Source organism: Ovis canadensis, chromosome 15, assembly GCF_042477335.2.
Source record: "Ovis canadensis isolate MfBH-ARS-UI-01 breed Bighorn chromosome 15, ARS-UI_OviCan_v2, whole genome shotgun sequence".
Taxonomy (NCBI): domain Eukaryota; kingdom Metazoa; phylum Chordata; class Mammalia; order Artiodactyla; family Bovidae; genus Ovis; species Ovis canadensis.
Window position 1 is genome coordinate 74,808,353 of NC_091259.1, and position 24,997 is coordinate 74,833,349.

The following is a 24,997-nucleotide window of genomic DNA, read 5'->3' on the forward strand; positions in this document are numbered from 1 at the left end:
TCTTAAGAAAAACTTCAAGGATGGTTCCTTGAACTATCCTTGTAAACCATCTATTAAAAATTTTTATAGTTCTCAGATGCCATCAATGAATGGATAGATTAAAAAGTATATATACATAATGAACTATTTATTCGGCCATGAGAAAGGAGGAAATCCTGCCATTTGCAATAACATGGATGGACCTTGAGCACATTATGCTAAGTGAGATAAACTTAAAGAAAAACAAGTATTGTATGATATTAATTATATGTAGAATATTTTTTAAAAGATCAAGTATGTAAAAAAAAAAGTAAAATGGTGGTTACTGGGGGTTGAGGGGTGGGTGCAAGGATAAGATTGCTAGTGTTTCAGGGTACAAACTTATAACAAGTGCTAAAGCAGCCATAGAGATTTAATGTACAGTTTGTTTAATATAGATATTAGCCTTGTACTATAAGTATTGTGATAAATATCATTACAATGACAACTATATCATAATATATAAATGCATCAAACTAATACAACATATACTTAAGTTTCCACAATATTACATGTCAAATTTATCCAATTAAAAGAAACTCAAAGCTTTGTATGAAGGAGTTCTCCCTAGGAAAATGGAAAAATAAAGACATATAAATAGAACTTTGAAATATTTAAAGTACCAGATGGGTAAACTTTATAGGCATGAACTTCAAGTCAAGATTTTACTGTCACAGTAATTCTTTAATATTTCTTTAGAGTTATGGATTTGAAAGCTTGTGAAGACAATGAAGTCAAGGGACTCTTTGGAGAGTCCTTCCAGTGATCTAGAAATCTCAAGATTTTCTCCTCTGTTCTGTAGTTTCACCTCTTCTATCTGTCTGTTTTCTTTGTGGCTTTAGTTTTAGGACTGAATGTACCTGCAGGGAGACAGAGAGAAAGTCTCAATTTGGAACAAACTCAAAAGTCTGTACCTGAGATTCTTTGTCAGTTGATGAGTATGAGGTTCAGACGAATGGTTGCGTTGATAGAACATAAGTTTGAGGGGGGCGATCTCCTCTGAAAGCAGTGAGGGGACCACAATGAGTGTGTTTCCCAATATGGGCCTTTGATCCTCCCTTTTTGGAGGATGAGTATAGAGCTTACTCATAGTACAGAGCTTACTCATAGTATAGAGCTTAAGTGGTGAAGGACTTAAAAGGTTTCAGAGCAGGAAAAAATAAATTCTGGTACCAAATGCTTTATAATAGGCACATCTGGGGATAAATGTGATGGTGGGGGTAGGGAAGAAGGGAAGTTTAGGCTTAGAGAAAGTAACTCAATTTTCAATTTTAAATGCATCTTAAAGAGTAAATTTATAGTTATTTGTTATATTATTGTTCAAATATAGAAGAATTTTTTTTCCTAACACTATAAAAATTCCTTTAAGGAAAGTGATTGTATTTTTGTCATGGTGATTACTTGCCATGAAAACAAGATACTCACTCATGAAACTTCTGAAAGTAATGTTAGGTAATATGTGAATGAACAAAAATGAGGTAGTAATAGATGTAAATATTACATAAGTCAAAGAGTTGAGATACAAGGAATTTGTGATAATCACAGCCATCTTCAGGGAGATGTGAGGTTTAAGAGATGCTTTGAATAGTCAGTGGCCTGGAAGGAAAATCCAGACCAGCAGATAATGACAGTATAAGGATGGAAGTGAGTAAGAGGGGTAGTGGAGTCATGACTTAAAAGAAAAAAAGTCACAATTTTATGGTGCACTTTTAATAAATATATATTTGTGGATATATTCTAAGTTTTCTGAAACAAACATAGAAGCAAACAAAACAACAAACACAATGACTAAATTATGAGTTTAGGCGTGTCCAATTCCTTTACTCACTGAAGACAGACTGTAGATTGCATACTCTCTAGGGACCTGCAAAATTTCTTTTCTATGGATGGTGGTCAAAAAAATAGTTTAATACAAAATAGGAGGAATTGATCCCTGCTTAGCACTTAGCATTGTAAATGCTCACAAACTATGTGTCAAGTAATTAGAGTAATCAAGTTGCAGTCACTAGCTTTAATTAAACTTTACAGCACTGAGTGAGGAGTAATAAATTTATATGAAATAAAAGTGGAGAGGATTTAGGGCTAGTCTGAATTGCATATTGATTCAGATGAGAGTAAAATGTATGAGTATGGACACATCAGTAATTAACTAGTGTAAATCATTTCCCATAAGTCTAATCTCTTACAAACATATTCCCAAAAACATTAGGGAGAAGATGCCCAAACGTTGTATTAGTTTCAATCATGACACTAAACTCTGGAAACTTGTGAATAGCAGTAGGTAAAGCACTGCCTGGCCGTGCTAACTTAACGAAGAATGAACATATTAATTTTCACTTTAAATTAGAGTCAGAAGTCTAAATCATGAAAATAAAGGGTCAAGCACACTGAAGACATGTATTGTATATTCTTTTTTAAAAAATCCTTTGAAAAAGAAACTAAAGAGCATTGGTCTGAGAGAATGGAATTGTCTACTCACTTATTCAACTTTGGGGAGTGTCTGTTATGTGCTGAGTCTGGGAAACCACTAGGGAAATATGAAATTCTTATTCTCATGGCACAGAGTCTAACAGAGGAACAGAGAGGGAAAAAAAAATCTGTAAATTGTGTTTACCACTAAGATGGAGAAAAATAAAGATGTGTATATATGTCGGGGGGTGGGCAGGGAGATGCTTAGGATAATAAAGGAAGACCCTATAGAAAAATAACCTTTAGAAAGATAAGTAACCATTAAGAACTTGGCAAATTAAGGGAACGGGGGACTGGTAGAAGGAGGAAGTAGAGAGGAGCGTGTTCCAAGGGAACAACATGTGAGACGGTCCTGATATAGGAAAGAACGTGCATATCCATCATGTAACAGGAGTCCATAGGTTTGTAGTGATGTGGGCAAGAAGAAGGATAAAACAGAGACAGGAAGGATGCATAGCCTTCATCAATGGATTTAATGAATATGTAGTAGAAAATAAAATATTTCAAAGAAATGACATTCATTCATTCAGAAAGTATTTATTGAGAGCCTTGATCCACACTTGGTTGGGTTCTAGATCCCTGGCATATAGTAGTGAGATAACACACACACACATTGGGTGGAGACAGACAAGCAACAGCAGCCATAGTAAGCCATTAAGGCCAGGACATGGAAACAACCTAGATGTCCTTCAGCAGATGAATGGATAAGAGAGCTGTGGTACATATACACAATGGAGTATTACTCAGCCATTAAAAAGAATTCATTTGAATCAGTTCTGATGAGATGGATGAAACTGGAGCCGATTATACAGAGTGAAGTAAGCCAGAAAGAAAAACACCAATACAGTATACTAACACATATATATGGAATTTAGAAAGATGGCAATGACGACCCTGTATGCAAGACAGCAAAAAAGACACAGATGTGTATAATGGACTTTTGGACTCAGAGGGAGAGGGAGAGGGTGGGATGATTTGGGAGAATGCCATTCTAACATGTATACTATCATGTAAGAATCGAATCACCAGTCTATGTCTGATGCAGGATACAGCATGCTTGGGGCTGGTGCATGGGGATGACCCAGAGAGATGTTATGGGGAGGGAGGTGGGAGGGGGGTTCATGTTTGGGAACGCATGTAAGAATTAAAGATTTTAAAATTAAAAAAAATAAAAAAAATTTTAAAAAAGAGTTATGACAAATCAGAAAGGATGAATTCTATTGATAAAATAAATTTCAGAGCCATATTAGGAGGGTCAAAAAATGCAGGAGGCAGTGAGATATGGAAAGAAACTATAATTTAAATATAACAGTCAGGGTAGGCTTTGTTGGTTAGGTTATAATTTTAAAAGATTGCTCCAACTATTTAGATTTTCCTTTTGAGGCTGTGAAACTGAACTAATGCAAATACATTTCACTGTCTTTGACATGCTGCAAACTCTGCCTTTGTATCAAGATTTTACGTAATATGATTGTATTTTTGCACTGCTGTGTTTCATTGACTGAGCCAGTGTTATGGTTCTATATTTGTGTTTGTCTCTTGCCATGCTATCTGAATGGGAGAAGATTCTGAAGTACATTCTTTGGATGTCTTTGGAGGAACAATGTCTGTTTTTGTTTTTATAGACTAGATGTCTTTGTTTTTATAGACTAGAACTCAAAAAATTGTCTTGTTTTTATAGACTAGAACTCAAACAATTGGCTAATTCAGGGAAACAGCAGCAGGAGAGGGAGTCAATTGTTTGGACATTTCAGTATCACTTATTGCCCTAGATTGGCTGTGTAGTCATGAATTCGAGCCTGATTAAGAAACAGCAAGACTGTTCTGAAGAAACTTGAAGCTAGAAATAGTTCCCTAAATTTGGATCAGTTCCTATCTAGAGGTCACTGTCTGGTTAATAGCTTAATTTTCCATATCATTTGGTTCCTCTTTCCCAGTCACATGTGCTTATTATGATTTTTATGACATAGAATGACTCTTTGGAACTATGTTAAATATTTGTGTTATCATGGTATTAGAGATATTTAAATTATTAGTGAGAGAAATTCTAATAGGATTTATCAATTTAAGCCTAGCTTGAATTTTAGGTCATTAAATGGCAAAATTATTTGTTATTAATTTATTTATTCACTCATTCAACAGTCATTTATTGAGTTTCCATTACAGGATAAGTTCTGAGCTAGTTGCTGAGGAATCAGAGATAAAAAGGCAAAATCTTTTCCTTTAGGAGATCTACTCCAAAGAAGAAATAGAAATTCTTTTTAGAGATCATTTTCCATTGATCATGTGAAACCATACTCATCCCCAAATTTTAAAAATGATGAATGAAGGTAAAAAGAAACTATGTGTGACTGAAGTGGTGAGGAAGGAGGCAAGATAACTCCTGGGTCCAGTACTCTTGGTTAGACAAGTTGTACTCTTGTCAACTAAGAAGGTGTCTGTGGGCTGAAATCCAGTTCATACTCCACACACAGAGTGCCAAAATTTGACCCATTTTGCTTCTGTTGCAAGAAGAGGGGGATTTTTCTAATTTTCAAAAAGTTCTAAAAGTTAGTGGTGACCAAGATCAGCTCTTTCATTTGATATCAATGGCTAATATTTATAGCCTTAATGTGTGTCAGGCATCATGTTTCATGCATAATCTCTTGTTTTATTTGAACAACCCAGTGTTGTTGCTGTTGTTCAGTCACTAACTTGTGTCTGACTTGTTTGAGACCCCATCCACTGCAGCCTGCTAGGCTCCTCTGTCCATGGGATTTTCCAGGCTAGAATACTGGAGTGCATTGCCATTTCCTTCTCCAGGGGATCTTCCTGACTCAGGAATCAAACTCACATCTCCTGCGTGGCATGTGGATTTACCACTGAACCACCAGGGAAGCCCAAACAACCCAAGGAGGGAAACTCCATATTGTTCTCAGTTTATAGATGAGAAAACTATGGCTTATAGAGAATATAACTTGCCTAAGGATAACCAGCTAGTAAAGCTGGCATTTGAACTAGGCTCTTTATCTCCAGAAGACACTACTTTAAAGACCATGTTGATGAATAATATGCATAGGTACACATGCATACACACACATACACATTAAATTCAATCTGATTTTATTATTTGCAGCTAAAGAGTATTTATGCAATATCTGTAGACCAGCAAAGGATTCAAACGGCCAGAAATCTTGTGTTTAGAATTCAGTAATTCTGAGCAGGGATAAATTGTTGTTAAGGGATTCTTGGTTACACTGCTCTATTAATTTAATAGCAGACTCTGACTTTATTACAGTAAATAACATATTCATTAAAATGTTTAAACACTCATGAATGAAGAGAAGAGGCATTAGAGATGCACTCTGGTAGCATAACTAACAAAGCAGTGAAATCCATTCTCTGCATTGGGGAATTCTGGGGAGGTGATTTGTGTGCTCAGTCTTGGCTCTTTCAGTCTGTTCCGTGTTTGGCATTCATACCCGCCTTCCATACCACGGAGGCCAACTTTAGACAGCTATCTATTTGGGAGAGGAGAATCAGCAGCCTCTTGGTGGAATCAAGTGATTAAGAAGTAATGTAGGCCTTCACAGAGGAAATGTTCTTCTGGATTAGTTTAGGCTAACCCACCACAGGGAAATACTGAGCAGTCCTTCATTTCTGTTGCATGAGCAAGACAATTGCCTCCTGAGTGGGGAACTGGAAATGCAAATGTTTTGTGACTGTCTGGTGAGGTCTTATGGGCTCTGGAGATAATTTTGTTTGGGATTCTAATTTCATAGGCTTCAGATCAACTTCTCTAGTGAAGGGTAGCTCCAGAGTGTTCCTGACATCAGAAGTTGGGGCACTTACACACTAAGTTGGGCTTCCCTGGTGGCTCAGACTGTAAACAATCCACCTGCATTGTGGGAGACCCAGGTTCAATCCCTGGGTTGGGAAAATCCCCTGGAAAAGGAAATGGCAACCCACTCAAGTATTCTTGCCTGTAGAATTCCTTGGGCAGAGGAGCCTGGTGGGCTACAGTCCATGGGGTCACAAAGGAGTCAGACACGACTGAGCCACTAACACTTTCATGCTGATAAAATATACAATACGGGGGTGATTTTCAGAAATAGTATTTTTAGTTCATTTTTAACTACTCTTGGAGGTCTTTGAATGGAGCCATGATGCTAAGTATGGCTGTAGGTGCACAATACTTTATATGTGGCACAAATATTGAGGTCATGTAATGATACAGGCTATAAGAACCCAGGTGATAACATTGGTAATAAGAGGGGGAAGTCAGGTGGGAGAGAAATAGTATCACACATTGATAGGGGCTTGACTACTCATAATTGAGGCTTACCAGGTGGCTCTGGGGGCTATCATCCATGGGGTTGCAAAGAGTTGGACACAACTGAGCATGCACACACTCTTAATTGAATATAAGAGGTGGTGGGAAAAAAAAGAGAATTTGTCTTTTTCTGCTGCATCCATCACTTAAGAAGTAAGTATTTAGCACCCATTAAGTCTCAGGCAAAGGGCCGTGCTATGGATACAATGATGAAAATATAAAACCCTTGCTCACATGATAGTAATCTAAATAGAGGCACACAGAGTACCCAGAACTAAGAGTCTATGATGGAGATGTTTGACTGAGTCATGCAAATAAAGGCAGGCTTGCTTCTCTGAGTAAGTATTATAAGAGCTGAGGTCTTAAACACTAGACAGGGGTAAACTTGATGAATAAGGGGATAAGATTATTTAGTTTGGGAGAAGTCCCTGTATCATGTGAGAGGATGATATAGATGAGGAACCGAGAGGCCAGTGTGGAAAATGACAGAATATAGGCATGGATGGGAAGAAATTAGGTTTAAGAAATATGTAGAGGGTGGTGGCAGTCATTAATGTGGAAATACATCCAAGTTCTCCAACTTAATGTGTGATTTTGTAGTTTTCTGCTTTCTTGAAATGAGATATGGTAACTGCTTCATAAATCAAAATATTACAAGAAAATATTGAAAAATGCTTTGGAACATAGTGGCAAGGGTCAAATCAAGCCATTATACTCAGGGTGAAAATTTCTAAATGGATTACAATTCCTGAGTAGAGATTCATCTGAGAGTGTGAACATCCTTCCAACTGGATAAATGTGGCTCAAAGAAGACGAACCGAGTGTGCTGTTCTTCCAACTAAATTACAGTCTAATAATCACAAAATAATTTTAACCAGAAATAAAAGTATGTGTGAGAGACAGAGGGAGCAAGAGGCAGTGAAAAGAAGAGGAACATGAGGCAAGGGAAGGGGAAGAAGAGGTAGAGGAGGAAGAGTAAAAGAAGGGAGAGGGGAGAGAGATGGGAAAGAAGTTTTTTAAGATAAGAGGCTTGTTAATAAAAGAACTATGGAATTTACTGGAGTCAAGAGATATAACTTTTGAGTTGGACTGCCAAAGAGTCTGGACAACACCAGCAACAACAACTATAATAAACAAAAGCAACTACAGTAAACCACCAATTACTGTTGGTCCTGTTTTTATCGAAAGGAAGCAGGCTAGAAAATAATTTAGTGGCCAGGGTAAGCTTATATTCTAATTTATTCATATGTGAAGCTCAATGGAATAATAGAGAGCTCCCAGAGGCAGAGTCAAGGACAATGAGTAATTATACACTGTGCAGTTCTCCTCAATTAACAACACTCATGTTTAATCATTTCTATCACCAGATAAATGTCCTTACACTATCTGCCCAGCAGATTTCAGAACTGCTATGAACCAGTGATCTCTGTATCACTTACATTCTTCTGCCTTCTGAATGGAACTGTTTACTGTGATTATCCTGTCCTAGTCTTGCCATTGCATTTTGGGTATGTGTGTGTCAAGTAACTTAAATTTCAGTTCATAGGTTTTGGACCAAAAGGACCCTGCCAGGAGCCAGCACGAGGAGTCCTGCCCGTGGCAAAGGTCATGAGGTTAAGGGGCCCAACAGACAAAGGCGAGTCAGGCCTTAAGGGAGCCTTGCTGGATCTGCTTGTGCATCTGCCCCAAAACCAGAGTCTGCCTGCCTTACTGCATTATGCTTTTCGCTTACACTTCTGACATTAACAGGGGCTGTCCCGCACCACCTTCCTCTAGAAGGAATTAACTTAGAGCTCCAGTTAATGAGTCTCCTGGGCATAAAAAGAATGTCTTGGCTTAAACCCCTCTGATAGCTTTCTAACTTACCTGACTGGTCTGTCCGGATTCTTACAACTGCGCATGTGAATTGTTTATAGCCTGCCAACTGAAAACTTAAGAAATTCTAGGAAAAATCATTAGAATAAAACTGATTAAGGGTTTCATTGTTGAGCCAATACTTGCTGCCAAGTTTTCATATCTTTTAATGTAACTTTATTTAGTGCTTTGGAGCTGATGCAGATTAAAGAAAAACACTACAGGGAAAGTGAGATTAACATTCATTAAGGAAGAGAGCCATAAAATGTTAACAGGCCTTTCGGCCAGAAGGTAATATAAATCACCTGAGACCCTTTGTATACGGAAAGATTTGCAGAAAGAAAGCCTGGTCTTGATAAGGGTCAGGGCGGCTGACCCTGCATAACTTTGTATTATCCATTGATCTCTATGTACAAACAAAAGTATAAAAAGCTTTCCTGGACAATAAAGGAAGGATCAGTTTCTCAGACCAGTTTCTCGAACTGGTTTCTTGGAAATCTGGCTCCCCGCATGTCAACACTCTCTCTCTTTCTCCCTTTCCTTCCCTTTCCTTTTCAGGCTGATCCCTTGGAACACAGAGGCTCTCCATGTCTATTTATTTGCCCGGGCTTCTAAGACCCACGCGAGAGGGAGCCCAAGGCTGGGCACTCTCCGCTATTCAAGCCGGCACCTGTGGCCTAACGTAGATGGTGCAAGTTTCTTGTCTTGAGACTGTATTAGCTTTCTGTGTAAACCAAGGAATATCAGCCTCTTTTCTCCACTAATTTTCCTACTACACTATTCTTTCCTAATCTCTCTTTATATCTCTAATTAAATATTTCTTTCCTAAGACGCCGACTCCATCCCCGCTTTGAATTCCCTGGATCCACCAGGGCTGGACCCTGGCAGGACCCATGTCCAGACACAACTGCAGACTACTGAGCAGTAGTCAAAATTAGAAGTTAAGCTGGATGCAGTGATTCTATGGGACTTGGTCTGTCTTTTCTGGTGAACAAGGATGATACAGATGTAGGAAAGAGAATAAACTGAAAATCTGATTCAAATAGTGGACTGCAGTAACAGTTCTAGTTTTCCTCATCACTGTAATATTTCTTCACTTCATGAAGTCAGGTCTGACCCTGCATGTGATGTAAACTGGCTAATGAAATGAAAGGGATTTACCATATTCTCCCTTTGAAGCAACCAGCACAACTTCAGATGATTGTTGATCCCTCAGTCTGGGTTCTTCAAAAAAAAAATAAAAATAAAAAAACACAGGATTATGTGAAGCTTCAGTCAGCCCACAATAGACATTAGCATGATGGAGAAAGAAACCATTAAAAAGAAATAACTTAAGCCTGAGAGGAGACTGGGATATTTATTACTGCAGGATTACCTCAATTCTCCTAATTGATACATGGCTACATTACATAGAAATTTTAAATCAATATTACTTTTGTCTTTATCCTAAGAGAAATGGAAAACTACTAAAGAATTTTAGATAGGGCAATTAATATTACCATGGCTATACTGTTATTCAGCTCATCTTTGACGAGGTCAAGTTTATGCATTATCTCTATACTGGATACTCAGGACAATTGGTATATAAACTCAGTGAACAAGCCCCAGGTGATTGAAAAGATATCCACAAAATTGATATCTCCCCCCCCCCCCCCCCGCAATTACTGAACTCTCTCTGTATGTGTCCTCAGAAGAATACTAGTATCGGACATGAATACCCTCACATGGTGATCATTATAGAGGGTTGATCTACGTACCTATTTCCTAGACCTCCAATTCTGTAATCTTGTCCTTTTGAAATGCCTAACCCTGAAGTCATATTGTAAACCATTACCCATGGAATATTAGCATTCCATTTACACTGGGAATGAATTGACCAAGTATTTTAGCACAGTCAAATCTGATATTGAACCTCAGATTTCCACCTTTGAGAGACATTTCAGACCAAGCCCTATACTGGTCATGGTTCTGTCAGGAAAGGGTAAATCACTCTATATAGTCCAAGCAGAATGGGAATAAATGCAGGCAATGATTAGAAAGGTACAGGAGGAGTTGCAGTAACAAATGGGAGGATATTTTTGACTGAAGACCAAGGAGCTCTGACTGTTTTGTTTTGTTTTTAATTTTTCTTTTACTTTATTTTACTGACTGTTTTTTAATGAAACCATGAGGGGGAACTTTTAGAAAAATTACCCCCAGTGAAGCTACTTCAGTTCTGTTCAGTCACAGTTGGGTCTGACTTTTTGTGACCCCATGGATGCAGCACACCAGGCCTCCCTGTCCATCACCAACTCCCAGACTTTACACAAACTCATGTCCATTGAGTCGGTGATGCCATCCAACCATCTCATCCTCTGTTGTCTGCTTCTCCTCCTGCCTTCAATCTTTCCCAGCATCAGGGTTTTTTCAAATGAGTCAGCTCTTCGCATCAGGCGGCTGAAGTATTGGAGTTTCAACTTCAACATCAGACCATCCAATGAATATTCATGACTGATCTCCTTTAGGATGGACTGGTTGGATCTTCTTGAAGTCCAAGCGACTCTCAAGAGTCTTCTCTAACACCACAGTTCAAAAGCATCAATTCTTTGGCACTCAGCTTTTTTATAGTCCAACTCTCACATCCATACATGACCACAGGAAAAACCATAGCCTTGACTAAATAGACATTAGTTGGCAAAGTAATGTCTCTGCTTTTTAATATTCTGTCTAGGTTGGTCATAACTTTCTTTCCAAGGAGTAGCATCTTTTAATTTCATGGCTGCGTCACCATCTGCTGTGATTTTGGAGCCCCCCAAAATAAAGTCTGCCACTGTTTCCCCATCTATTTCCCATGAAGTGATGGGACCAGATGCCATGATCTTCGTTTTCTGAATGTTGAGCTTTAAGCCAACTTTTTTACTCTCGTCTTTCACTTTCATCAAGGCTTTTTAGTTCCTCTTCACTTTCTGCCATAAGGGTGGGGTCATCTGCATATCTGAGGTTATTAATATTTTCCTGGCAATCTTGATTCCAGCTCGTGTTTCTTCCAGTCCAGTGTTTCTCACGATGTACTCTGCATATATGTTAAATAAGCAGGGTGACAATATACAGTATTGATGTACTCCTTTTCCTATTTGGAATCAGTCTGTTGTTCCATGTCCAGTTCTAACTGTTGCTTCCTGACCTGCATACAGGTTTCTCAAGTGGCAGGTCAGGTGGTTTGGTATTCCCATATCTTGAAGAATTTTCCACAGTTAGTGGTTGATCCACACAGTCAAAGGCTTTGGCATAGTCAATAAAGCAGAAGTAGATGTTTTTCTGGAACTCTCTCGCTTTCTCAATGATTCAGGAGATTTGGCAATTTGATCTCTGGTTCCTCCCTTTTCTAAAACCAGCATGAACATTTGGAAGTTCACACTTCACATACTGTTGAAGCCTGGCTTGAAAAATTTTGAACATTACTTTACTAGTGTGTGATATGAGTGAATTGTGCGGTAGTGTGAGCATTCTTTGGCATTGCCTTTCTTTGGATTGGAATGAAAACTGACCTTTTCCAGTCTTGTGGCCACTGCTGAGATCTCCAAATTTGCTGGCATATTGAGTGCAGAGCTTTCAAAGCATCATCTTTCAGGATTTGAAACAGCTCAACTGGAATTCCATCACCTCCACTAGCTTTGTTCATAGTGATGCTTCGTAAGGCCCACTTGACTTCACATTCCAGGATGTCTGGATCTAGGTCAGTGATCACACCTTCATGATTATTTGGGTCATGAAGATCTTTTTTTGTACAGTTCTTCGGTGTATTCTTGCCACCTCTTCTTAATATCTTCTGCTTCTGTTAGGTACATACCATTTCTGTCCTTTATTGAGCCCATCTTTGCATGAAATGTTCCCTTGGTATCTCTAATTTTCTTGAAGAGATCTCTAGTCTTTCCCATTCTATTGTTTTCCTCTATTTCTTTGCACTGATCACTGAGGAAGGCTTTCTTTTCTTTCCTTGCTTTTCTTTGGAAACAAACTACTGTTGCTGAGTAAGAATATAGAAATTTGTCCTACTACTGAATCTCCTGAAACTTCCACTAACTCATCTGTTATGTGCCACTGTACTCAATTTCCCTGTCAATATTACAGCCGTTGTCTTAACTGCCCCCATAATTAGAATAAAATACCCCCCTTTCTATCACCTTCTATTCTCCTTTCTGTGCATTAGAAGAATCCAGAAAACTCCCCAATGGTCGGGGGAGCGTGATATGTAGTTTGTAGGTATTTAGCCCTACAAAAGCATATATAGAGAGAATGGGAAGCTGAATGCCAGTGGGTACTTCAGCCAGAAAGGTACTGCAATCCCATTTCAATCCAACAGAGATCACAGCACTCTTAGTTTCCCTCTTGTTTCATTAGTGGTTTCTTCTCAGTTCTCTATGCTGGTGTCTTTTCATCATCCTGATCTTCAAATACTGTAGTGCCCAAGACTCAAACCTCAGGACTATATTCTTTTTTCATACATTTCTTGTCAAGGGTGTCCTCTGCAATCTTATGATATAATCTATAGATTGACCATGTATTATCTTCAGTTCCAAACCTCAGACTTCCAACCAGCCACTTGAAGAGTTCTCAAGACAGACTCATGGGTACTTAAAATAGCACGTCCCCAAACAGATCTCTTGTTGTTGTTTTTTTTTTTTCCCTTCACACACACACACACCCCACACACACCTGTCTGCTTCATCTTCAAGATAAATTAAATGTCTATTTCCCTTGGCTTCTCAAGTCATGACCTTTCTAATTTTGCAATCATCATCATTTTTTTTTTCCTGGACTACTTGCTGCTGCTGGTGCTAAGTCGCTTCAGTTGTGTCCGACTCTGTGCGACCCCATAGAAGGCAGCCACCAGGCTCCCCCATCCCTGCGATTCTCCAGGCAAGAACACTGGAGTGGGTTGCCATGTCCTTCTCCAATGCATGAAAGTGAAAAGTGAAAGTGAAGTAGCTCAGTCCTGTCTGACTCTTCGCAACCCCATGGGCTGCAGCCTACCAGGCTCCTCCGTCCATGGGATTTTCTAGGCAAGAGCACTGGAGTGGGGTGCCATTGCCTTCTACTCCTATGGACTACTTGAGTAGATCCATAACTAGTTCTCTTCTTTCACTGTTAATATCCTCTACAGAGTTAATGCCACCCAGCAGCCAGAATAACCTTAAAAAATTTAAAGAGGTTAAGTAACTTTTCTGATCAAATTTCTCTAAAGAATTGCCATCTCACTCAAAATAAATTCCTACAATTTCTTTAGGTAGCTGCTCAAAATTACCTTATTAGATAAACTTTTCATGATTATTGTATCAAAAAAGCTTTTCTCCACATGTTCTGTATCTTTCCCCTGATTTTTTTCATATCACTTACCTTTCATATTCCTTTCCTTTGTCTGCATAATTATTTCTTTATGTAATCCTGTAGTTTTGTTTATTGCTTATATCCTGCTGCTAAAACATTTCTCTTCATGAAAGCAGGTGTTTTATTTTATTCCCTGATATTTCCCAGTCTCTAGAACAATGTCTGACCCTGAGTAAATAATTTACCATATACTTATTGAATTAATTAATAGATTAATGGATGAATATACAAATGCAGTAAGAAAAACAGATTGCACTGGAGAGATTCCAGAGTAGTTACAACTTGGAATGGGAAGTTACTGACGTATGATGGTAGCTTAAGCTAGGATGGTGGTGGCTATGATAGTGGAGGGAGGGGAGTACATACTTTCAAGAGGTATTTATAGAATAAAAGCTTCTGATGGTCAATTACATGTAGGTGGTGAAGAGTTCAATGTTAAAGATGCCAGCTAGATTTCTGACTTGTGCAACTGGATTAATGATGGTGCTCTTCTCTGAAAAGAAGTAATAGAAGGGAAACTGACTTAAAGGGAAAAAAAATCATGAATCCAGTTTTGAATGTTTAATTTTAACCATATGCATCCAGACCCAACCTCTATATCTGTGGTACGGTTACCTGAATAATTCAAATCCTTAGATTAATCTCAAAACACAAATAATGAAGAAGCTGTTTATATTGCTGATCTCTAGGGTTCTTGATGAAAGTACGAATAATTACTAGAGATTTCTTCCCCCGACTCATAGGAACTATATTTCTTCTTGTTAACCAAGGCACCTTCCTCTCCCCAAATCTGCTGCAAGAGAATATCTAAAGCAAATCACTTACACCATAGTGTGAATTTCAGTCCATGAAACATTATTAGGAAGTCTGCCTCATCTCCAACAGTGTAATAAAAGTCTCCAATCTTGTCCCCACTTAGAGATTTCAGGCAAGAGTAAGCAGGCAGGCAGGTGAGATCACTGCAGGAATAATAACCTATAATACATGATATTATCTAGATCAAATGATAATCTAGGCCTTTTTTTAATACAGGATAAATTCTGGGTTCATCTTGATAACATCAGAGTTGAGTAGCTAAAGCATTTTAGCTTCATTTCCATTTGCCAAATAGATGGATCCTCAGCCCTAAGAATTTCAAGCCAGAATAGGCAGATAGATCTTTTTTCCTATGATTTTACCTATCTACTATTCATGAGATTATACTGATCTGCAGGGTAATTTAAACCCATTTTTTAAAATATGGTTAAATCCTAGGTTTATTTTAATAATTTCACTATGTAAATGGCTGGTTGCCTGGGTGACATATTATAGCTTCTTCTGTGGGCACGTCAAGAAAATAAGTTGCTTAGCAATAAAAACTTGAAAAGGATGAGGACTGATATAGTAAATCTTTTATGATAAATCTACCTTTTCAATGTCTTTCTGAAATGAGGTGTCTCATCCCCAAAGTGGTATTTTTGCTGGATATGAAAACCACCACTCTGATTAAAATAGAGTAAACTGAATTAATTAAATGTTAATTATGCCCCAAATAAAAACATGTTCACATGATGCACAAGCAAAGAGTTCTTTTCTTCCCTCTTGCAGCCAAAGTCTTTATTTATTTATTTAGCATCTATCCCCTGGACAAGTTTGAGGCTGATTCTATGGAAAATGTTGAACATGAATATACTAGGTTTGCTACAATTGACAGCCTCTTAGTTTATTACATGATAGAAAATGTTTTAATAATTCAAGTGTCTTGGTTGGAGGTTCTCAGCTATGTTCCTCCTGGGCATGTTTTGTGGGCTAAATTATATAACACGTCAAAATATGTGTTAGAGTTCTAACTCCCACTACCTCAGAATGTGAGCTTATTTGGAAATAGGGTTGTTGTTAATGTTATTTCATACACATTATGGTGGGCTTTTCACCCAATATGACTGGTGCTTTTAGAAGAGGAGAGACAGAAAGACAGAGACCACAGGGAGAGGATGCTCATGTGATAATGGAAACAGACTAGAGTGATGCGTCTAGAAGGCAAGGAGTGTCAAAGATTGCTGGCAGCATCAGAGCCTAAGAGAAAACATGGGCCAGCTTCCACTCTAGACCCTTCAGAGGAAACACAGCCCCAGTGATACCTTGTTCTCAACTTCTAGTCTCCAGAACTGTAAGATATTAACTTTTGTTTTTAGCATTCCCAGTTAGTGGTTCTTTGTTACAGCTGCCTTAGGCAACTGGTTCAGAATGGCTGGCTGTGCATGGGCAAACAAGATATAAAGCAGTTTAGAGATAAGAAGTTAGACAAGAAATGCCATGGAGAAAACTTATAGGATGACTGGTCGCCAACTATTGTCAAGTTAGATGAATTCTACACCCCTAGACCAATCACTGCAGAACACAGTGCATTTCACTCAGTGGGCTGCCGAACACAAACCAGCTTGTTAAGTCATCAGTCACTCTCAAGTGTTCAGTAATGGAAGCGAAAGACAACATGTTATTTACTCAGAAAATGCTCTTGAAATTGAACAATGGAAGAGTTAAATAACAGCTTTTGTGTTCCTGCTTCCCACTCTTCTGCTTGATTTTTCATTCTTATGTGACTATAACATTAAGAGCCTCATGGAAACCATTGATGGCTGTAATATGGCTCAAGGGGAAATGCCCAGCTATGAAATAGGAAGGGAGAAAAGGGATGTAAAAGCATTGATACATAACAGTCTCCACTGGAATTTATCTGTTTCAGTGATCACCAAACCTGTATTCAACACTCTGATTATAGAGTCTAAAACCAATCAGAAGAAAAATGAAATATGCCATAAGCCACAGGAACATTTTCTTTCTGTAGCATCAGGTATTCGAGTATTTGATGGTATATTTATTGTATTTTTTAATATTCTTCATTAAGTTGGCTTCATTCAATCAAGTTCTGAAAAGTAAATTCCAATCTGGAATTCTAAGTTTATAACAAGATTGCTTAGAGAACTCTACATATATGCACACACCCATATATAAAGCAGTTAGCATAGGGCAATATTATACATAGATATTGAACAATGATATTGAACATAGATATTGAATGTATACCTATATCCATTGATACAGATGTATCTTAATGCCAACTACACTAGAATACAACTAACTTCTGCCTGTGCTTTTTAGTCTTGCCTTGTAGAGTTTTTCCCTGTGAATGCACAGTAAATATTCAGATAAAGATTCAGTATGACTCTCGTGAGTTTTATAGTTCTTTCTCTATATTATCTCCATTTCCTCTGCTACCCTGATCTTCAAATTCTAGCCTTCTATCCATCTTGAATTTTGGGCTTTGTCTGAACTCAGTAAGACCACCATCCTTTGCTTGGTACAGCCTGACTATGCCTTCACTGAGAAATTATCTTCAAGTAGAAGGTGGCTCAGATGGTAAAGTGTCTGCCTGCAATGCAGGAGACCTGGGTTCGATCCCTGGGCTGGGAAGATCCCCTGGGGAAGGAAATGGCAGCCCACTCCAGTACTCTTGCCTAGAAAATTCCATGGATGGAGGAACCTGGTTGGCTACAGTCCATGGGGTCACAAAGAGTCGGACACGCCTGAGTGACTTCGCTCATTCAGAAAGCTCAGGCAGTCTGAATTCTCCCCTGCTTATGTTCTTACAGGTTCTGTTTCACCTGATGTCCAAAGACTGAACTTCATCATTCTGTATATTTCTTGTAGTGTTTTTGTTATTCATGGTGAGAGGGCACACCCTCACCATTTATTTCTTTGTTTCTATATGTAGAATTCTATGAGCCACTTATTTACATAAAATGTATTCAATCTCTTAAATTTTCTTAAAATACAAATTTTATGTTCCTTTATAGTCTCCAAGTGATCAGATCTTTTGTGCTTAATGGCTCTTTTTTCCACCTTTTATCCTTTTTAATTTCATTTTTATTTTCAAATAAAATCAGGTTCCTATTAAAAACAATAGCATACTTCGTGTGTTTGTTGGGACTTACTGCTAGTCCATACCTGTTTGTCCAGTGGGTCTCTTGAGTGTGATGGCTGCAATTCCCTGAGGGTATCTAAGTGAGAATTTGGAAATAAGGCTACTTCTAAAGGACACTGACACTATAATTAAGGAAAGCAGAATTCTGTGACAAGATCCACAACAGCAGTTTAGTTCTTCCAAGGCAGCTCTTCTCCATTTCTTTAGGGAGTATTTCTCATGTTTTGGCCTGAGGATAAACATTCTTCTGCCAACTCAAAATTCTAGAAGAGGTAGGAGTGTTATTTAAGCAGCTATCTTGTAAAAAGAATGAAAAAAAAACCATTATTATTATTATTCAATTACTCTTTTTGATTTCTACCAAATTACTGTTTCTTCTCTGCAAACTTGATAGCTTTGCATTTAGAGACTCATTTTTCTATCACCAGTATGAATGGCTCCCAAATCCATTAAAAAAAAAATTCTCCTTTGTGTTTTAGGCTATATAATTCCTCCAGCATATATTTTATTTCTTCTAGAAATAATTTGAAATCTTTTGACTGCTGAAGGTCCCCTCTCTCTCATTCTTAATAATACTATGGACTAACTTATTATCTGTTGTCTTTCTTACTTTTCATTTTATAAGGATTTAACAAGGGTACACACAAACAGATACTCTCAATCTGCTCTTTTGCACATGTCCAAACTTTTTACTGAGATCTTTTTACATTTTCAAAATTTCTTGTCCCTTCTTCCATACACTGTATATAAGAAATGGTTATCTTTCTAGCCAGCATTATTTGAGAATAAATCTAAAGCTATAATCTGTATGAAAGTGTTTGTAATTATGAACAACTGAGTAAGTCTTTTGGGCACAATGCTCCTATTAAGCACATTTTTTAAAAGGAAGGAAAAATAAAGTGTGATCCTCTCAAGAGTTTTGTAGAGTTTAATAAGAAATGGTCATTTGTATTATTTTTTATTGTTAGGTATCAGATTTGTGAGGTTTGGGCTCAGTGAGTTTAGGCAGTGCTTTGTGCAAGTATATAGGGCTCACAAACTGTGCAGCCTGGTCTTTAATCCATGCCATTAAACACAATCACTTTGGGCATTCATTTGTGAGTGATTGACTACCACAAAGAAAATTCTGGAAAGGCTCCACTTCCTTCTGCTTCCTGATGGGCTCTTGAACGTGACGGTGTCATCTGGCAACATTCTCATGTGGACCTGGCCTAGGAGATAACTCTCCCTATAAATATAAGAAGTGGGGAGCCCAGTTTGTTTAACAGTGAATGTAGCTCAGGCTCTAAGGAAAAGAATTAACTATTTAAATAAACATTTAATGAGCACTTCCCTCGTGGTCCTGTGGCTAAACTCCCAATGCATGGGGCCTGGGTTCAATCCCTTGTCAGGGTACTAGATCCCACATGCTACAACTAAGAACCCAATGCGACCAAATACGTTTTTTTAATTAAAAAAATAAATGAGCATAATGAGTAAAAGAGAAGCTTTTACTCAGTTCTCTTTTACTTAAGTATCAGGTAAAGAATAGTTTCTAGCATCATCTGTGTTTCCTTCCAGTTACCGCCATGATTTCCAGATATCAAAAGGCACTAAATGGATTTTACATGTTCTGTAATTTTATAAGCCATCATGTAAGTCCAAAAATCATCACTACCAGGGATAGAAGTTGTCTCTGATTCTCCTCCCCCTGCCCCACCCAAAACCCAACTCCAGAATTCAATTTCATGGAGCATGTTTCAAAACTCAGTGAACCTTTAGCCCAGAATTCATGTTGGAAGTGATAGTTTTTGATAACTTGTGAACTCATTATTTTCAAGCTTGTATGCTTTTGCTGATTTGAAAATAACTGCCAGAAACACTGCTATAAGCTATATCTACTTCATCATTAAATCTTGCCATTTTTTACATGTTAAAATTGTCTACTCCATTTCATATGGCTTTTGAAGATTTTCAAGCTTAGACAGTTACATAAAGGATAATTATTAATAAGCAAACATCTTTCATGTTTCACGTTCTTTCCCCCAGTAGTTTATATTTCACTTCTAACATTTTACCAGAATATTTCTGAAAGGAAGAATTTCAAATTAAAATGATATGTATTTCTTATAAAATTTATTACCAGGAAGACAAATTGTTTATAGTGTCTACATCTCAAGAAAATTAATTAAAAGGTACTAACCAAAAGGATTGGGGGCAGGAGGAGAAGGGGACGACAGAGGATGAGATGGCTGGATGGCATCACTGACTCGATGGACGTGAGTCTGGGTGAAATCCGGGAGTTGGTGATGAACAGGGAGGCCTGGCATGCTGTGATTCATGGGTCGCAAAGAGTCAGACATGACTGAGCGACTGAACTGAACTGAACTGAACCAAAAGGAAAGCTTCCCAGGTGGCACTAGTGGTAAAGAACCAAAAAGGAAGGTGAGCCTAGTGGGTAGTTCAATAGGTAGTTCTCTCCTCATCCAGTATGAGCAGTGTTTATCAAAAACTTTCCCCATGCTATGTTGAAAAATGTATATTCCCTTGTTACTCAGCAGATATATCTGCTACTGCTGCTAAATCACTTCAGTCGTGTCTGACTCTGTGTGACCCCAGAGATGGCAGTCCACCAGGCTCCCCCATCCCTGGGATTCTCCAGGCAAGAACACTGGAGTGGGTTACCATTTCCTTCTCCAATGCATGAAAGTGAAAAGTGAAAGTGAAGTCGCTCAGTCCTGTCCGACTCTTCACGACCCCATGGACTGTAGCCTACCAGACTTCTCCACCCATGGGATTTTCCAGGCAAGAGTACTGGAGTGGGTTGCCATTGCCTTCTCCTGCAGATACATCTATATATACACAAATATATGCAAAAAATTAAATATTTTGTTAATAGAAAAATTTTACTAACAAAAAATTCTATTAACATTTTACTGTTAATATAAAAATTAGTTTTAAAGCAAATAAGTTTATCTTTCCCTTCAATAACTTTTGTGTCCTTTTCAAGACAATATACTTCTTATCACAACCCCCTATCTTTATAGAGGTAACCACTGGCTGTTGCACTAATTATATCCCTGTTTTTGAAAAGTATATATTTAAAATCTCTTTATGTACCCCTACATAATTAAAAAAAAACCTTTTGTCATGCATTATGTAAAGTGTCATACTTGATATATTTTTATGTATTGCTTCTTTTGATCAATATCTTATATATACTTGTTCATATATTTCTATCAGTGAATATTCCATTATAGGTACATAATCTTTAAGATTTATAGATAAATAGGTCTGTTTCTGGGATTTCTAATTTTCTTCATTTGTCTATTTTTGCATCAATATCTCACTACTTTAATTTTTAAATTTATAATAATATGTATTGTTACCTGGTTATGCATGTTCTTCAGATTTTCTCTTTCCTTCAGTATTACTGTAACTATTTATGGGCCTTTGCATTTTCATGTAAGTTTTAGAATCAGCTTAACAATTTCCACATAAAGCATGGCCATAATTAAAATTGCTTTGATTCTATTAATCAATTCAGGGAAACTGGCATCCTTGATATATTTAGTCTTTTAATTAATATTTTCCTAGGAATTTGATACTACCTGTGATATTTCAGTTGTCTCATAATTTACACTGATCTAATTACTTATAGCTAGTATATGGTAACAAAATACATATTTGCATATTGACCTTATATTCAGTAAGCTTGCTAAATTAATTTGCTGGTTCCAATAGGTTTTCTCTAGATATTTTGCTTTTATTTTATTTTTCTATATATGCATTCATGTCATCTGTATTGGGAGAAGTTTCAGGTCTTCCTTTCCAATCCTTATAACTTTTATTTTGTTGTTTCGTTCTGTCTTATATTGCTGCTATAGCTGAAATTAATGTTGGAATGTGGATTGCAAATACACTTGTCTGTTACTAATGTCTGGAGGAAGGTAGTATTTTACCATTAAAGGTGATGTCTGCCATAGTTGTTTGGAAATATCTTTATCAGATTCACATTGGGAACTTCACTTGTATTCCTTGATATAATTCATATTGACAGAAAGTAGTTCACATATTTTAAAAAACTCATTCTTATATACTTTATTTTTTAGCTATAGCATTAAGTCCATTTTCATTTCATGTAATTTCTGACTTCTTATTTATCCTATTTGTTCTTTTTTTATTTCTAGCTTTACTTTGGATTCATATTTCTAGTGGCTGCTGTAGGAATCCCAGCATGCCACTCTAAGCCATCTGTAGGTCTGGAAAGTGGTGTGCATCAGCATCTAAGGTGAGTGAGAGTCCTGTTACTGCTCCTGGTTTCAAACGCCGAGCTTACCTTTGCTGACAGTGTCACATGGATTACGTAGTTTCTGTTGTCCCATGGACTGAACTCCTTCACAAGTTCCCTCCACCTGATTCTGAATGCAGAGGCCAGCATGTACATCGCTTAACCTTCGCTCACACCTGGTGTTTCTTTTGCCTTTTGATGCATACTAATTTTGGACAATTTTTGTCCCCATCTATATTTTTTACCGCCTTCCCTCATAGCTCAGTTGGTAAAGAATCTGCCTGCTATGCAGGAGACCCCATTTCGATTCCTGGGTCAGGAAGATCCTCTGGAGAAGGGATAGGCTACCCACTCCAGTATTCTTGGGCTTCCCTTGTGGCTCAGCTGGTAAAGAATCTGCCCACCAAAGCAGGAGATGCAGGTTTGATCCCTGGGTTGGAGAAGATCCCTTGGGAAGGAAATGGCAACCCACTCCAATATTCTTGCCTGGGAAATCCCATGGACAGAGGAGCCTGGTGGGTTTCAGTCCATGGGATTGCAAGAGTTGGTCGTGACTTAGTGAATAAACAACAGTATCTTTTACATTATTTTTGTATTTTATTAATCATTTATCTATTTTTCTATTTGGAGAAGAGGGTGGCTTACAACAAACAGCTGCAATTCTTATTTCATCTAGTTTCTACTATCTGGATTTGGAGCAGTAGTCCGGACTAGAGATGACGGCGGCTTAAGCTAACGCGGTGGCAGTGGACAGAACTGTCTCAATTTGAGATATATTTTCTATCAAATTTTAAAAAAAGTTTCATATGAATGTCAGCAGTAAGACACCTAGGAGCTGTAAAAATATCTCAGTCTTTTTAGAGCAACTGAATAGATTTAGCATCATTATTGAAGTGGGAGAAATCAGAAGAGAAATGTTGCTTTTAGGGGGCTGCAGTCCATAGTTTACTTCTGGACACGTAGAGATAAAATGTTTGTGGGACACAGAAATAGACACATCAAGCAGATTGTTCTTATACAAGAGCCTTAGTAGAGAAACCTGGTCTAGAGACAAAACATTGGCAATTGTCAGCTTACAAATGTATCTAAAAACATTCTTTCCAGTTGATAGTTTTGCTCTAGAGTCAGTTACATGTATGTGCTAATTCTGACCTAAGCTTCCCAACTTCTGCAGGCAGGTCTTAAAACCACCCTCTCCATTTCAAATGATTCCAGAGCTTTCTTCTACTCAGCTTATTCTTAACATTTAAATGGAAAGGACATAAAAATGGCTCATGACTAAATCCAGTGAATACGGGTTGACTTATGAAGAAATGGGTATGGAACAGAACATTGGGTTATCCAGGTAAATACTAGATTGGAACTTTTGTCTGATTTGTTATGTCTTCTAACATCATTTGAGTTATTTCACAGGCATATTTTTCTTTTAAACAGACAAAGTTTATGTAAACTCTTCTTTCATAATTTAAAGGTTTTTCAGAAACAAGATCCATCATAAATATAAAGGCATATTCTAAAGAATGCAATCAATGACTTAGTTTGTGAAAATGAATAAATGAAAGCTTCAGTTATTGATTCTGAAGAAGCTTAAAATAATAGTAGATATACTATTCTACATCTTCTTGTATTCAGATCCTCATTAGTGAAAACTGCCAAAATTCATCTCATCAAATGGTAGGTCAGTTTTCATAGCAATATTTAAAAAACAGAGTATGTCCCAAGCTCTAGAAAAAATTTCAGAAAGTATGATTTTGAATTCCATGGTTAGTAGTGCAATCACATTACCAATGTATGATAGGCAAAATGATGTGGAACTCTATACTTACCTGTAAGTATATTTGAAACTTTGAGTAGTCCTCCCAAAGAAAAAACAGAGAATGAAGGATCAGAAAATGAATAGAAAACATGTATTTGAGGAAAAACAATGCAACTGGTTCCATATACTTGAATAAACTTTAATTCTAACTATTAAAATATTTGATAACAGTGCAGTGCTTCAAACATAAGACCCTCTGTTATCTATACTACAGGTTACAATAATTATTCCCAAATAAATCTGAATTAGTGAAGTGAAAAATAAGACTATCTGCTTTGAAACAACATAATCAAAAAACTGAAGTATCTTAATAGAAATTTACAGGCAAAGTCTTATCAGGTTCATTTCCTGACCTGATTTTCCATCTGATGTGAAGAGCTCTCCCTGGCTCACTGGGGCTGCGCCTGATTTAGTCTTCTGCTGAGTCTTTGCTACCAAAAGTGAAGTAGTTAAGAGAGTTTAATAAGTGCCATTATAATGAACAATCAGTCTCTGGATGCTGTGCTTTAAAAATCCAATAAGCTGACTTTGACTGCACGACTTTAACTCTGTTAATTAAAGCAAGTGCTGTTCGAGGGAAATGAGAGGTGGATAATGGAGGTAACTGGCTTTCTGTTCTTTTTCCCTCTCCCATTCCTATCCTCACCTACGTGGAAGGGAGATGGGCTCGAGATGTAATAGGGATGCAGGCCACTTAATAAATGCTGAATTACATTCAGGTCTGTTCATTAGCCTAGGACTTATTGTCAGCCAGTTAATGGAACATTAATTAAAAAGCATATTCAATGAGGTGAGGATCATTTTCATGTGGAAGGTTTCTACCTGTCTTTGAAACCCAGCTAATTATCGTCATTTCACAGAACACCAAACCTTGGTGGCATTTAATATAATATATCTTGTGATAGCAGCATGTCTAAAGGAACAATA

General features: G+C 37.6%; 1 long non-coding RNA gene across 1 annotated transcript in view; it reads left to right on the forward strand.

Moving 5' to 3' along the window:
• LOC138420729 (uncharacterized) overlaps positions 1-22,254 on the forward strand; it is a 137,919-nt gene extending 115,665 nt beyond the window's left edge. The window contains exon 3 of the long non-coding RNA XR_011249296.1: positions 22,154-22,254. This is a non-coding gene — a long non-coding RNA (uncharacterized lncRNA). The remainder of the gene's footprint in view (positions 1-22,153) is intronic.
• The last annotated feature ends 2,743 nt before the right edge of the window (positions 22,255-24,997 follow it).